This window comes from Artibeus jamaicensis, unplaced genomic scaffold (assembly GCF_021234435.1).
Source record: "Artibeus jamaicensis isolate MK-2021 breed Jamaican fruit bat unplaced genomic scaffold, CSHL_Jam_final contig_419, whole genome shotgun sequence".
Lineage (NCBI taxonomy): Eukaryota > Metazoa > Chordata > Mammalia > Chiroptera > Phyllostomidae > Artibeus > Artibeus jamaicensis.
Genome location: NW_026521824.1, coordinates 3,739,208 through 3,754,309, shown reverse-complemented (window position 1 = coordinate 3,754,309; position 15,102 = coordinate 3,739,208). Strand labels below are relative to the sequence as shown.

At 40.8% G+C, this 15,102-nt stretch overlaps 1 protein-coding gene and 1 pseudogene across 4 annotated transcripts in view; both read left to right on the top strand.

Annotated features, from left to right (window-relative positions):
* The window catches only part of SPECC1 (sperm antigen with calponin homology and coiled-coil domains 1), a 258,571-nt gene that overhangs the window by 117,961 nt on the left and 125,508 nt on the right, over positions 1-15,102 (top strand). The gene's annotated exons all lie outside the window — the stretch shown is intronic.
* LOC119064756 (uncharacterized) lies at positions 13,813-13,898 on the top strand (annotated as a pseudogene).

Here is a 15,102-nt window from a genome sequence, read left to right as displayed (position 1 = left end):
GCCCTTCTGGTGCTGATTCCTGGGTGGGTGGGTTTGTGTACATTCTAGGATTCTGTGGGTCTCTCCAACGAACTCTCTCGTGAGGCTGGGAATTTCTCCCACTGCCACCTCAACCCCCACAGGTGTTTTCAATGAGGCTTTAGGCTTTATTTCCCTGTGCTGGAACTCTGGGTTGTGTGGTCTGTCTCACCACTCCCCAGTTGTTCCTCCCAGTTTATGTGCATGCGAATGTGGGACTGCCAGGTCTGCGAGTTGCCTCTTTGCCACAGGTCCTTGCTGTCCAGCTAGCTGTCTCCACCCCTCCTACTGGTCTGGATGAATGTGTTTTCTTTAGTTCCTTAGTTGTCAGATTTCCATATAGTTCGATTTTCTGTCAGTTCTGGTAATTTTTTGTTTTTAAATTTGTTGTCCTCCTTTTGGTTGTAAGAGGAGGCGCAGTGTATCTACTTACGCCTCAATCTTGGCCGGAAGTCTAGAAAATGTTTTTAAAATGTTTAGCAAGTATTCCAGCATCATTTACTGAACGTGATTGCTTTTCCTCACTGGTTTGAGTTTGCTGTGTTTTTTTTTTTTTTACTTTCACCTGAGTATATGTTTATTGAGTTGAGAGAAAGACAGACAGACAGGCAGACATCAGTGAGAGAGGAACATGAAATGGTTGCCTGGAGTATGTGCCCCGACCTAGCATCAAACCTCCAACCAACTGAGCCACGAGGCCAGGGATGAATTTGCAGTTTTTTATATTAGATACTTAAATATTCTTGGATGTATTTGCTCTTTTTTATATTCTGCTCCATTGATTATGTGATTTTAATGGTAGCTATGTAGTATTTTAGTATCTGGTAAATCAAATTTGCTTCATTGTAATTTGTTTAACCATTTTTGACATTTATTCTTGAACTTATTTTATCTGGTTTCCAACCCCCCCCTCTCCAAACCACCACCAGCAACAACTGGCATGACTTTTGGTGAAATTGCATTACTTAAGGGGAGAATCAGCATGTTTTCCAGTATTGACCTTTTCCTTCTAGGAACGTGATACATATTTTCATTGATTATTTTACATAGTCTTTAGTAAAATTTTAAACTTTCTTTGCATAAAGGGAGAAATGAATTAAAGACTATATGTATTAATGAGAAGATGGGATGATTGGAAAAATGGTGCTATCACCTAGAGGGGACACACCAGAAAATTCAGGAGGAGACCTTGAGGGACAGTATCAAGAATCCACTTTTAGGAATTTTGAGTTGTAGCCCACAGACACTTCTGAATGGCTCTTCATCTTCTATTAAGCTGCTGTTTATAGTGAGGGAAGGTTTGTTGGTCAATAGAGATAGATGTTCTGTACTTTTTCATAGGTTAAATATCCATCCTTCTACCTCACAGGATGCTTCCTTTCCAATAGGAAGAGTCCACAGCAATAATATATTAATTTACAATTCTGTGTGTTTGCTGTTATCACTGCTGCACTACCCCCAGTCTTTCTGTACTCTTTTCTGAGTTTCATCCTCTTTAACTCTTCTCTCTCAGGATGATACTTCTCAAAATTATGGGGTGAGATTGGCTTCTTCCTAATTTTAGCAAGCCAGTATTGTCTTGCTAAAGAATTTCTAAAGGATATTCAGTTGCTGTGGAATTGTCCCAAGGCTGGAGAGTGAGACATGGAGGCTGTGCAGCTAGAAAACAGTGCCTAAAATCTCACAGGAATTGGCTCATGCCAGGCACTGCTGCTCTGCATGGGCATAGACATTGCAGTTTGCTCTAGACATGGTGGCCCATGTAGGGCCTACAGCTGGCACCTGGGCCACCACTTGGCAGAATCTTGATCTTTCTACAACCATCATAGCTGCCATTGGGTATTTCCCATCATAGTCCCTGCTTTGTAGCAGTAGTTCCTGAATCAAAGTCTAGGGCAGGTGTAAATAATAGCAGGTTCGAGGGGCTACCCTAGGTGCAAGAGGTTGAGGGTGGAGGTAAGAAAGCAAATAGGTGACATTTTGAGCTTATTTAATGATAGGTGGACTCTGCCTTCAACCCAGACTAACAGAGTAGTGATACCCGCAAGCATAGGAAAGAAAGGTTTAAGTTAGGTAGTCTGAATGCCAGATACAGATTCCCCTGCCAAGATATTACTTAATGAATCAGGGCAAAAAAAGTATATTTTTACACATGAAGAGATTTTATACACAACTTGAGCAAATATTCAAATATGTAATTGGATCTACTGATTGGATCCGTAGAAGCATCAAGCTAGAGGAAGATGAAGAATGTAAGAAACTGGTGAGCAGTGAATCTTGTAGCATGAAACATTGTGTACATCAATGGAGGAAACTGATCTGGCTGAATTCATAATATATTCCTGAAAAGACAGATCATACATTCAGGGGAAATCTAGGAAATAGCCCAGAACTAAAAATTCTAGGCTGTCTCAGCAAAAGCCAGGACTGCAGGTATAGGCATTCAGGCACTGAGATGTAAAAGTATCTAAAAGTTAATCTTACCTTTGTTGGCAAGGGGGGCAACAGCTCTGTAATTTTGATGAAGATTTGGGTAAGACTGTTAGGAATGGACATTAACCACAAAGAGAGTAGAAAAGCTTAGTATTCCCAAAATAACAGCAATTAAGAATGGTAATGAGGGGCAAGGTCAGAAAAGAATAAATAGAAGCAATATCATAAAATCAGCAAAAGTGAGGAGAGGAAAAGAGGTGAAACAAGAGCTAATAAGTAGTAAACAAAACGAAGTGCAAACAATAAAACCAAATTGCTGCACAATAAATATTCTTAAGCTAAATTCACCTATTTAAAAGATCAGCAACATTAATATCAAAGCAGAATGCAAGAACAGAAGCATTGAACAGAACAAAGAGGGACATTATGTACTGATAAAAACTAAAAATATTTAGGAATAAAAGAATTTAATTAAAAAAACTCTATTACTTTCCTGACCTCTAGCCAAGATGGAGGCATAAGCAGACATACTGTGCCTCCTCCCACAACCAAAGGAAGGACAGCAACAAATTTAAAAACAAACAACAACCAGAACTGACAGGAAATTGAACTGTATGGAAGTCCAAGAACCAAGGATTTAAAGAAGAAACATTCATCAAGACTGGTAGGAAGGGCAGAGGCATGCAGTCGGGCAGAGAGGACTCACAGTAGGGCAGCGGCGGCTGGTAGACTGGGTGGTCCCACATTTGCATGTGGATGGACAGCGAAGAGCGTCTGGGGAGTGAGACAGATTGCTCAACCCAGGGTTCCAGCCCAGGGAAATAAAGCCTCAAAATCTCTCCCTGAAAACACCTGTGGGGGTTAAGGCGGCAGTGGGAGAAACTCCCAGCCTCACAGGAGAGTTTGTTGGAGAGACCCACAGGGTCCAAGAACACACATGGGCCCACCCACCAGAATCAGCACCCCATTTTCTTGTAGGTAGTGGGAGAAGTGACTGGGAATTGGCGGAGAGTGGAGCAAGTGCCATTGTTCCTTCTTGGACCCCTCCCCCACATACAGAGTCACAACGCAGCTACTCGGGTTGCCCTGCCCTGGTGAACACCTAAGGCTCTGCCCCTTACTATGTAACAGGTGTGCTCAGACAAAAAAAAAAAAAAAAAAATGGCCCAAATGAAAGAACAGATCAAAGCTCCAGAAAAAATATAACTAAGTGACAAAGAGATAGCCAACCTATCTGATGTACAGTTCAAAACACTGGTAATCAGGATGCTCACAGAACTGGTTGAATTTGGTTGCAAATTAGATGAAAAAATGAGGGATACGCTAATTGAAATAAAGGAAAATGTACAGGGAACCAATAATGATGGGAAGGAAACTGGGACTCAAATCAATGGAGTGGACCAGAAGGAAGAAAGAAACAACCAAACAGAAAAGAATGAAGAAACAAGAACTAAAAAAATGAAAAGAGGCTTAGGAACCTCCAGGACATCTTTAAGTGTTCCAACATCTGAATTATAGGGGTACCAGAAGGGGAAGAGGAACAGCAACAAGTGGAAAAGTTACTTGAACAAATAATAAAGGAGAACTTCCCCAATCTGGCAAAGGCAATAGACTTCCAGGAAGTCCAGGAAGCTCGGAGAGTCCCAAAGAAGTTGGACCCAAGAAGGAACACACCAAGGCACATCATAATTATATTAGCCAAGATTAAATGAAGGAGAGAATTTTAGAAACAGCAAGAGCTAAGGGGACAGTCACCTACAAAGGAGTTCCCATCAGACTGTCAGCTGATTTCTCAAAAGAGACCTTACAGGCCAGAAGGGGCTGGAAAGAAGTATTCCAGGTCATCAAAGGCGAAGACCTACATCCAAGATTGCTCTATCCAGCAAAGCTTTCATTTAGAATGGAAGGGCAGATAAAGTACTTCTCAGATAACGTCAAGTTCAAGGAATTCATTACCAAGCCCTTATTATATGATATGTTACAGGGACTTATCTAAGAAAAAGAAGATAAAAAACATGTGTAGTAAAATGACAGCAAACTCACAATTATTAACAAGCACACCTAAAACAAAAACAAACATAATCAAACAAGTAGAACAGGAACAGAACCACAGAAATGGAGATCACATGGAGGGTTAGCAACAGGGGAGTGGGAGGAGGAGAGAGGGGGAAAAGGTACAAATAATAAGTAGCATAGATGGTAGGTAGAAAATAGACAGGGGGCAGGGCAAGAATAGTATGGGAAATGTAGAAACAAAAGAAATTAAGACACAAGGACATGAACTAAAGCAGGGAAATGTGGGTGGGAGGGGGTGTGCAGGGTGGAGGGGAATGAAGGGGGGCAAATGAGACAACTGTAATAGCATAATCAATAAAATTTTTTTCACTTGTGCATCTGCTTTTTTGTTTTTTAAGATTTTATTTATTTATCTTTAGAGGGGAAGGGAAGAAGAGAGGGAGGGAAATATTAATGTATGGTTTCCTCTTGTGCGTCCCCTACTGGGAACTGGCCTTATGGCATGTACCCTGACTGGGAATTGAACTGCGATCTTTTGGTTCACAGGCCTGTGCTCAGTCCACTGAACTACATTAGCCAGGGTCAATAAAATATATTTTTTTAAAAAAAGGAGTTCTAGTGATAATGGAGACAGTGCAGGAACATGCAGGTGATGAATTTGGATTATAGTTTTCTTGAAGTAATCCAGAAATCTTGAGTATGGGATCAGTATTTCTAAATGAATACATTTTATATGTGATTTTAACTATGTTCATATAAATACTGACTTATTGTATTAATATACATCTTTATAATGCAATAAGGTATTATGCATGATTATACTATATGAACATATATAATGTAATAAATATGATTTTAGTACATCTTTTCTTTTTAAATTATTTTATTGTTCAATTACAGTTTTCTGCATTTACCTCCCCCCATTTTTGCCCCCTACCCCAGCCAAACCCACCTCCCTCCTTTGCTTCTATGCCTTCCCGCACACCTTGGTTTTGTCCATGTGTCTTTTATACCTGTTCCTAAAAACCCTTCTCCCCATTATTCGCTCCTACCTCCCCTCTGGTTACTGTCAGGTTGTTCTTAAGTTCAGTCTCTCTGGTTATATTTTGCTTGCTTTTTTTCTTTTGTTGATTAGGTTCCTGTTAAAGGTGAAATCATATGGTATTTGTCCCTCACCACCGGGCTTATTTCACTTAACATAATGCCCTCCAGTTCCATCCATGCAATCGAAAAGGGTAGGAGCTCCTTCTCTCTCTGCTGTGTAGTATTCCATTGTGTAAATGTACCTTAGTTTTTTGATTCACTGATTTACTGATGGACACTTATGTTGCTTCCAGCACTTGGCCATTGTAACTTGTGCTGCTGTGAACATAGGGGTGCATAGGTTCTTTTTGGACTGGTGTTTCAGGGTTCTTAGGGTATAATCCCAGCAGTGGAATTGCTGGGTCAAAAGGCAATTCCATTTTTAGTTTTCTGAGGAAATTTCATACTGTTTTCCACAATGGCTGCACCAGTCTGCATTCCCACCAACAGTGCATTAGGGTTCCCTTTCCTCTACATCCTCTCCAACACTTGTTTGTTGAATAGTTTATGATAGCCATTTTCACCAGTGTGAAGTGGTATCTCACTGTGGTTTTAATTTGCATCTCTCTGATGGCTAGTGATGCTGAGCATCTTTTCATATGCCTCTGGCCTCTCCGTACATCTTCTTTGGAGAAGTGTTTGTTCAAGTCTTTTGCCCATTTTTTAATTGGGTTGTTTGTGTTCCTGGAATGGAGTGATTTTAGTACATATTTACATAGAAAATATGTAAAATACATATTACATTTTAAGTATATGCAGTTGACCCTTGAGCAACAGGTTTTGAACTGTGTGTATCCACTTACACACCCAATTTTTTCAATAAGTATACAGTTGGCCCTCGGTATCCATGGATTTCGTATTTGCAGATTCAGCCAACCATGGATTGAAGACAGTACTTTCAGTCTTCTGTTAGGAATGCATAGATGTGGAGGGCCAATTGTAGGCATTATTCTACACCTTATAAAAATTATAAGGAACTTGAGCATCCTTGGATTCTGGGGTCTGTTTGGGGGTTTCCGGGGTCTTGGAACCCATCGCTCAAAGGTAATGAGGCCCTGTAGTTAAGTTTTGGGAGCATCACAACTTGTGGCTTTTTGACTGCATGGGATTGGTGCCCATAACACCTGTGTTGTTTGAGGGTCAGCTGCATCTATATATAAATATTATGTCAATTAAGGTAGGGATTTGACTGTTTCTTCAATAAAGGCTTACTTAAGTTGATTAAGAAGCTTGTATTTTGATTTGTTTTTTCTTCATTTGTTTTTTGCTGTTTGGGGAAATAGGCATCACTCTGTATTCAGGGTCACTGTCTATATTAGAATTAAATTTAGTTGCAAGTGACAAAATCCCCCAAATAATACTGACTTAAACAAGACCCAAGTTTATTTCTCATGTAAAAGTCTGGTGGATGGCCCTGGCTGGTGTAACTCAGTGGATTGAGCATGGGCCTGCAAACCAAATGATTGAAGTTCGATTCCCAGTCAGGGCACATGCCTGGGTTGCAGGCCAGTTCCCAGCAGGGGATGTACAAGGGGCAACCATACATTGATATTTCTCTTCCTCTCTTCTTCTCTTCCCCTCTAAAGATAAATAAATAATTTTTTTTTTAAAGTCTGGTGGATGGTCCAGGCTGGCATGGATGGGCTCAGTAGTGTGCGGGCCGCGGCTCCTGGTGGTATCTGTGTCCGGTATGCGAGACCGATATCTGCTCGCCCCAGCCATGGTGTTTGTGGTTCAGGCAGCAGGATGAGGGAAAGGGGTGGGTACATCTTGTCCAGAGAGCCTTCAGGAAAGTCTTTATCCAGTTGGCCAGAACCCAGACACACCCAGCTGCAAAAGAGTCTGGAAAATGTCCTTATTCTGAAACCACATGCCCAATAAAAAAATCACAGAACTAATGCAGGAAAAGAAAAGAAATACTGGACTATAGCCAACCTCTGCTTAGACATGTATAATAATCTGGGGAAAATATTGCAAACTATCCCTGAATATATGAGGTACACCTGTAAACAAACAAGAAGAAACTAAATGGCAAAAGAGGTGGTGGTACAGGTCAATCGGCAGTAATATAATAAGCAATTCAAAGGCAAAAAAGAGAGAGAGAAAAAACCCCAAAGATATTGAACATCATTGTAATCAGAAATGGAAATCAAAAGAAACCATTTTCACCCATCAAAAAATAAGTAAATAACGTCTAGTGCCAATCAGGATGTAGAGAAGCAATTGTTTCTGTACGGTGGTGCTGGTGCCGTGTCAATGACTGCAGTCTTTCCAGAAAGCAGTTCAGCAGTAGCTATTGAGAATATATGTTCTTTTGACAAAGCAGATCTCATTTTGGGGATTCTGTCCTCTGGAAATGAAAGCACCAGTACTTAAATATGTATGGGTATAGAAAAAGTTTGTTCATTGCAGTACTTTTTTTGTAGTAGCCCAAATCTAGGAACAATCTGGATATTTTTCAGTATAAACTGGTTAAATAAATTGTAGGTCATCATCCTGATGAAGTGTTATATTTTTAAAAAGAACAAGCTAGATCTATTTCTACTGTCCGGGGAAGCTCCAGATATGGATACTTTAACCACAGTGATGAAACAGAACTCAGTGTCACATATGCGGATGTCAGATCCCAACAAAAGACCAAGCCTGTTTGTAGCAACATGGAAGAATACATTTTTCATATTTTGTATTAATATCTCAGGAAAGTAGGGAATTTTGATTATTTCCATTTTAGAAAGAACATTATTTCTGTATGCACAGAGAGGAGAGTTTAGTGATTAAGAGTATGAACTTAGGAGACCACATTTCCGTGGTCTCAAGCTGTGTAACCTTGGGCACATTTTCTGTATGCATCTATACCTCCGTTTCCTCTGAGGTGAAATATGTGTAACAATACCTGCTTCGTGGGGTTTAAGTGTTTGGTGAAGAATAAAGTTATACTGAGAGAGGGCTGGTTTTGTTCTTATTTTCAATGAAAAATATTAATAAGTCAAGGATAAGGTAAGGGAAAGTTTGTTTTATTCTTTCTGTGGTAAAACTCTAAACATGTTTTCATCAATCTTAGACTTTCCTCCTTTGCACTACAGTGAAAAAATGGGACCAGCTTGCCCAATAAAATGCAAAACATGGAGAGCTGCATATTTCCCAGGGAGTGTACTTCACAACTGCCTTCACTGTATCCTGGAACTGGCAGTTTGTCAGGATTAGCATTGGCTTCCATGTCGAGACATTTCAATGAAGAAGATATCAGTTTGGGAAATAGAGACACAGTTAATGGCTTTATGGGATAAAAATTGGACTCATCAACTGAGGCATGATGAGTTGTGTGGAGGCGACTTTCCTCACAAGTCTCCCCGAGTGCCACAGATGAGAGTGAATATGACTGAGACATGATGAGATCTGCTTGGGAAGGAGAAGTGAGCAGTGGCCAGTTTCACAGGGGAAAAAGGGCAACAGTGGCCAGTTTCTCCAAGGAGAAAAAGGCCTCAAGCCCCCTCCTCTACAGCTTTTATTGGGCTGTAATACACAGGAATACAGGATGGCAGGATCAAACAGTAGATAACATTTCAAAGAAATCTGAGGGCTTACTATGAGTCAGAGTCTGTCAGGAACGGAGTTTTAGGGTTTCCTGCTCGAACCCTTAACACATGAATCAAAACACTCTTAGCAGAGCAGATTTCACAGGTTTATCAGGAAGTCTTTGTGATGCCAGATTTTTTCCCCAGGACGTGCTCTAGCAAGGCAAGGAGCTGCACCTCTCCCCATCAGGTATTCAGGCTTAAGGGGATTAGAGCCAGGAAGCGCTTCTCCCAGAGAACATGGGGACTCGGCGGGCTATGTCAAAGCCAGGGGGTGAGAGTCCATTGCTCTTTGTTGCAGCCCCCTGAGTCCATGAAGGCCTCCCAAGTGATCGAGTCTGGCTTAGGTTGCCCCCCACTATGAGGGGTCTTGCCCGTCATTGACTTCTGACCAAGCTTTGGGGGCAGGGAGAGAAAACTGAGGCAGCATTTGCTACCAGAGACAAGCTTTGTCTCCTGTGGCTGGCCCTCCAAAGTTCATCCCTCGCCCTTAGCCACAAGGGGTCGAGATACAATTCCTAGAACCAGGCAGAGCGATGTATAACAGAGTTGTATTTTCCAGAGATGGCTGTGACTCTGTCTCCTACCCCACATGCTCTTTCACAGTGTGACTTGGCCACTTCCTCCATCAGGGACTCTGGACCTTGAAAACAGGCAGCCTAGGACTGCTTCAGCCAGTGGACTACAGCAGAAGGGACACTGTGTGACTGCTGAGGTGGGTTATAAGAGGCTGTGCAGAAACACTCCCACTTGGAGCCCTGAGCCAGTCTAGAGCAAGTCCGGCCACCCTGAGCCCACTATGCTGGAGAGGCCAGGCCACAGTGCTCCGCCCACCTGCCCAGCTGAGCTCCTGTCTGACAGGGTCAACCATCAGAGCCAAGAGTGAGCCAGCTGGGTTGTATGGCCCAGCCAAGTCCTCAGGTGATTGCAGCTCCAGCCATTCTTGGACTGCAGCCACCTGAGAGCATTTCAGTGAGAACTGTCTGGCCAAGCCCTTCCTAAATTCATGACCTACAAAATCATGGGCAAAATAAAATGGTGGTTCTAACCTATGAAGTTAGGGAAACTTGTCCTGAAACAGTGGTCTCTGGAACATGAGGGTTCCTCAAGCAGCATTCTAATTGGGACGGTGTTGGTTCACTCATGTTAGGAGAGGCAGAGGCTGTCTCAGCTACTTTGTGCAGATCAGTGGGCTCATGGACAGGAGATGCTTGCCTAGCCATAATCATAGTAGTCTTAAAATTCAGTATCCCATTTTGGTCTTTTTTTTATTCAGCATAACATTTTAAGTATTATATGTTATGCATATGTATAGTAATTGTATGCTAAACAGTGTACATAATTTTTGTTTTTGATTGTTGGCTAATATCCCCCACTGGGGTCCAAAGCCTTTGTTGTCTGTTTTAAACTAGTATACGGTACAGTTTTCTGTAAGTTGTATTACTATACCAGTGTACTACTATACCACGGAAGCACTGTATCAGACCACATTAGGAACACTCTTTGTTTGATGTTTGTTTCTAGCATCTCCTTCCATGTTCTTTCAGGAATTCTCCTTGAGTAATTCACTCTTTTCCCACTTTCAGTGGATCTGGACATCACCTTGACCTCAATGATTCAAGGATGGTACACGCACAGTCAGAATGAAATGCAAGGAAACATTTGTAGGCACTTCTGGGAGAGACTTAGCTCTCTTCATTGGATTTGATGCATCAGGCTGCCACGAGATAAGGCAGATTACTGAAGATGTCCTGTTGAGGAAGTCCAGAGCAAGAGATGGAGAGAAATGGACCCTATGCTATAGTGTATTTTGATTGAGTAGGACCTGAAATTGGACCCACTCCTAGACTTTCGGTTACGTGAGCCAAAAACTTCTTTTTTTATTGTAGCAAGCTTTGAGTTAGGTTTACTGTTGCGATGAAAAGATTTCTAACTCATAATGACATATCTGCAGCATCCTTGAGATTCTGGGTAACATTTCAGAGGGCCCTTGCTAAATCACAGGATCTCCAGGCCATTCATCTAATGAAGGACCCTGGGTTCTGTGAGGCCTGGTGGGAGGGATAAGGCATATTTTGCTTAAAGAATAGAAGACCAAGGGGAAATAAAGCTGCCCTCACATATTCAGATGTCATGTGGAAGAAGCAATAAATTTGTTCTTTGTGGTTCCAGATTGTTTCAGAACTGGAACCAACATGTGCCATGCTAACGAAGATAGAATTCAGCCAGATACAAAGGAGGATTATCCGACTATGAACTGCTCAACAGTGGAAGGGGCTGTCTAATGCCAGGCTTTATTTCACTGAAAATACTCAGTGGTAACTGGAATATGAGAGTTTAGTAAACAGCAACAGAAGTTGAATGCTATTGATAGCTACTTTGTATGAAAGATTATACTACATGATTTCTGTTTCTTTCAGTTCTGAAATACTACAATTTTACGCTTCCTTAGGTGTCAGAGGCATAGTTATTATGTTACCCTTGGGCAAATTGTGAAGTCTCAGACTTGCAATTTCCTTAGCCATAAAAATGAAGATAATAATTTTCAAACTTATTTTTTGTGAGCCTAAAATTAATATGTATGAAAATGCTTTGAAAACCAAAGCACTACACAAATCTGAAATTCTATTATAATTTCCCTACACATGAACTGCAGCTTCTTAAAGTACTTTCATGTTTTGACATATTGGTAATTTTTAAAAAAAGTTAAGTTAATCAAAATAAACAGGATTCAGCATGCCCAGTCCACCTCATTCTCCAATTTCTGCAGTTATAAATGCAGATGAATTTAATATCTTTTAATGATGGAACTTGGAATTTTCTCAGTGATCACTATGAGACAGCTGTAACTGGGCCAGTTGTTTAATTTTAGGGAGTCAGAACTAAATTGTGATCGAGTAGGTCATTCTAAGTTGCATGAAGCCTCAGAAATCAGGAAGTCAGTTTTTTCCCATCTCTCCTGTAAGGAAGGCTGCACACAGAGAGGCAGGTTTTTTAATTCACTAAAGCCCCACCACCCTCAGCCCCTCGTGCTTCGTGTTTGCTGCCTGGAGACCATGGGAGTGCTGGGGGCAGTTTCTATGTAGAGGTGCCAAGCTCTTCAATTAGGCGATGAGGATTTCATTTGACCCACACAATGGGCAAAGAGGCTAGCCAGTGGACAGAGCAAGTTCTGGGACCAACTGTTCCTCTGTCCACTTTAGTTTCAATGGAAATTAGATGTCCCTGCCTGTTTTGCACTTTACACATGGCACATAGGGAGCTACCCTTCTAGAGCCGTTATGTATTTTGGCTTCTTCTGAAGATGGCTAATGGCAGCCAGCTGCGTGGGCTGCCTGAAGAAGCTGGTCAGACCATAGCATTACTTCCTCTCTAACACTGTCGCTTTGTCTCCTGCCCTATCTTGTCTTTTAACTCCATGCAGTCCCTGTGTCCTCCCAGGCCGGAGCCCCTTCTGTGTGTTAGTGGCCTTTTGTTCAGAATCTCCCTCGTTTGGAAGCACTGTTTATAGCAGGCCCTGGAACAGTATGAATGTTTGGGGAAAAGAAAGATGCAGATTTACACATTTTAAACTCTAACCTGTGCGGAATGTGAGCAAAATTAATTTGGCATTCTGCAAAAAAAAAAAAAAAAAAAGGAAAATAAGATAGGAAACGTTTATCCTATTATGAAAACTATCTCTAAATGTGTACCCTACTATTGGCTTTTAACAAAGGAAGCAAATGAGTAAGTACTTTGGTTCATTTGTGTGTATTAGGATTATTTTGTATTTTTTTCTCTGTTTGGTTTGCAAAGAGAATTTCCAGTAATTTGAATGTGTGCTATGCATGGATCTCTAGAAAACACTTCACTGAAACTCCCCAAAGGATGGTCCAGCCATGGAAAAAATTACTTTATTCCAGAGGCAAGGTGGGGCCCTGAGTTTGATAACAGACATAGTTCCTTATGGTAGTACTTCTTTTATCTCATTTGTTCTGAGTCCAAAAGATCAGTGCTGCCTATAAAACCACCAGGTTGCTGATTGCCTGCATCCTTACCGTGTTTGCAAGCATTCATATTTCTTGATTCTTCTTATTCAAGTAGTATATGCATGGGTTAAAAAAATGAAATAGGACAAGGCCCTTGTGAAAAGCGAGACTGCAGCTACCTTACATCTTCCTATACCCATCCCACTTCTTGGAGGTAACCCGTTTATTATGCTTACACTGCTTTTTTTTTTAAATAGATATTTAGAGCAGTTTTAGTACAGCAAAACTGAGCAGAAAGTACAGAGTTCCCACATGTCTACTACTTGACCCACCCACCCCCACCATCAAATTCACTCACCAGAGTTGTACATTCGTTATAGTTGATGAACCTACACTGACACATGATCACCCAGAGTGCACAGTTTACATTAGGGTTCACTCTTGGTGTATACATTATGTGAATTTGGACAAACACATAGTGATATATCCATCGGTTAAGTATTACACAGAACAGTTTCACTGCCCTAGAAATTTTCTGGGCCTTGGCTGGATGTCTTGGTTGGTTAGAGTGTTGTCCTGATAAGCCAAGGTTTCAGGTCCAATCCCTGGTTAGAACACATACAAGAATCAACCAAGGAATGCATCAGTGAGTGGAACAACAAATTGATGTTTCTCTCCCTCCCTCCCTCTCCCTCCCTCTCTCTAAATTCAATTAAAAATTTTTTAAATAAAAAAAATGTATTCTCGGAAGCTGAACAAAATGAGTGAGAACTCCACACCATCGTTCTCATGGGATCTGAGGTAAAAAAAAAAAAGTATTCTCTACCTCTTTGATTGATTTATAATTAAGTTGGGTATAAAATTATAGGTTAAAAATAATTTTCCCTCAGAACTTTGAAGGCCTTTGCTTTATTGCCTTCTGGAACTCAGTATTGCTAATGAGTAATGATGACCATTCTCATTCCTGGTCCACAGCCCTTCCCCAAACGTTAGTCATTCTTGGTGTTCTGAAACTTTACACAAGATGTGTCTATCTCCATGTGGGTCATTTTTCATTAGTTTTGCTTGACATGAATTCTGAATTCATTTTCTTCAACTTTGGGGAGTTTTCTTGTGTCAGTTCTTTGATAATTTCCTCCACTCTGTTTCCATTGGTCTGTATTTCTGAAATTTCTGTGAATTGAGTGTTGGATCTCCTGGATTAATAACCCTTTGTGTTTATCTTTTCTATTTTCATCTTTTTTTATTTTCTTCTACATATGAGAGAGTTCATTGATTTTGCATTCCACCCCTTTTATTGAATCTTTTAAATGGACAAGCTTATTTAAAATTTTTGAAAGCTTTCCTTTATGTTCTCTGTATTCTTTTTCATAGCACCCTTGCCTTTTTTGAATGAATGTTTATCACCTTGAATCTCAATCAGCAGACTTTCCTTAAGTACTTTATATAAATTAGCCTTCTTCCCCACTAGTCTCATCCCTGCCATGGCTCTCTGCACTCCAGGGCCTTTACATATTCTGTTAATGCTTTCTTAGCCTTCTGTTCTTCCTTTTATTTAATTTGAGTTATTTTGGGGATAATTCATTTATGCTTATCAAGTAAGTAGTTTGATATTCAGGTGTTGCTCAGAGAGGTCCATAGAAGAGTTGAATCATCAGTATATAGGTGGTATTTAAGATTATGGGATTGAGTAGAATTACCACAGGAATGTTTGTAATAAGAGAAGAAAAATGGCCCTGGCTGGGTGGCTCGGTAGATTGGAGCATTGTTCTGTACACCAAAAGGTTATAGGTTCAATCCCCGGTCAGGGTGCATATGGAAGGCAATTGATTGATGTTTCTCACATCAAGTGTCTCACTCTAAAATCAACAAAAGTGTACTCTTGGGTGAGGATTTAAGAGAGAGAAAGAGACGAAAAACAGCCCACAGCCTAGAGCTGAAGAATTCTAATATGTAAAGTGTGAAGAGAGGAGAAAGAACAAGCGAAGGAGACAAACAGAGGGTAGCCA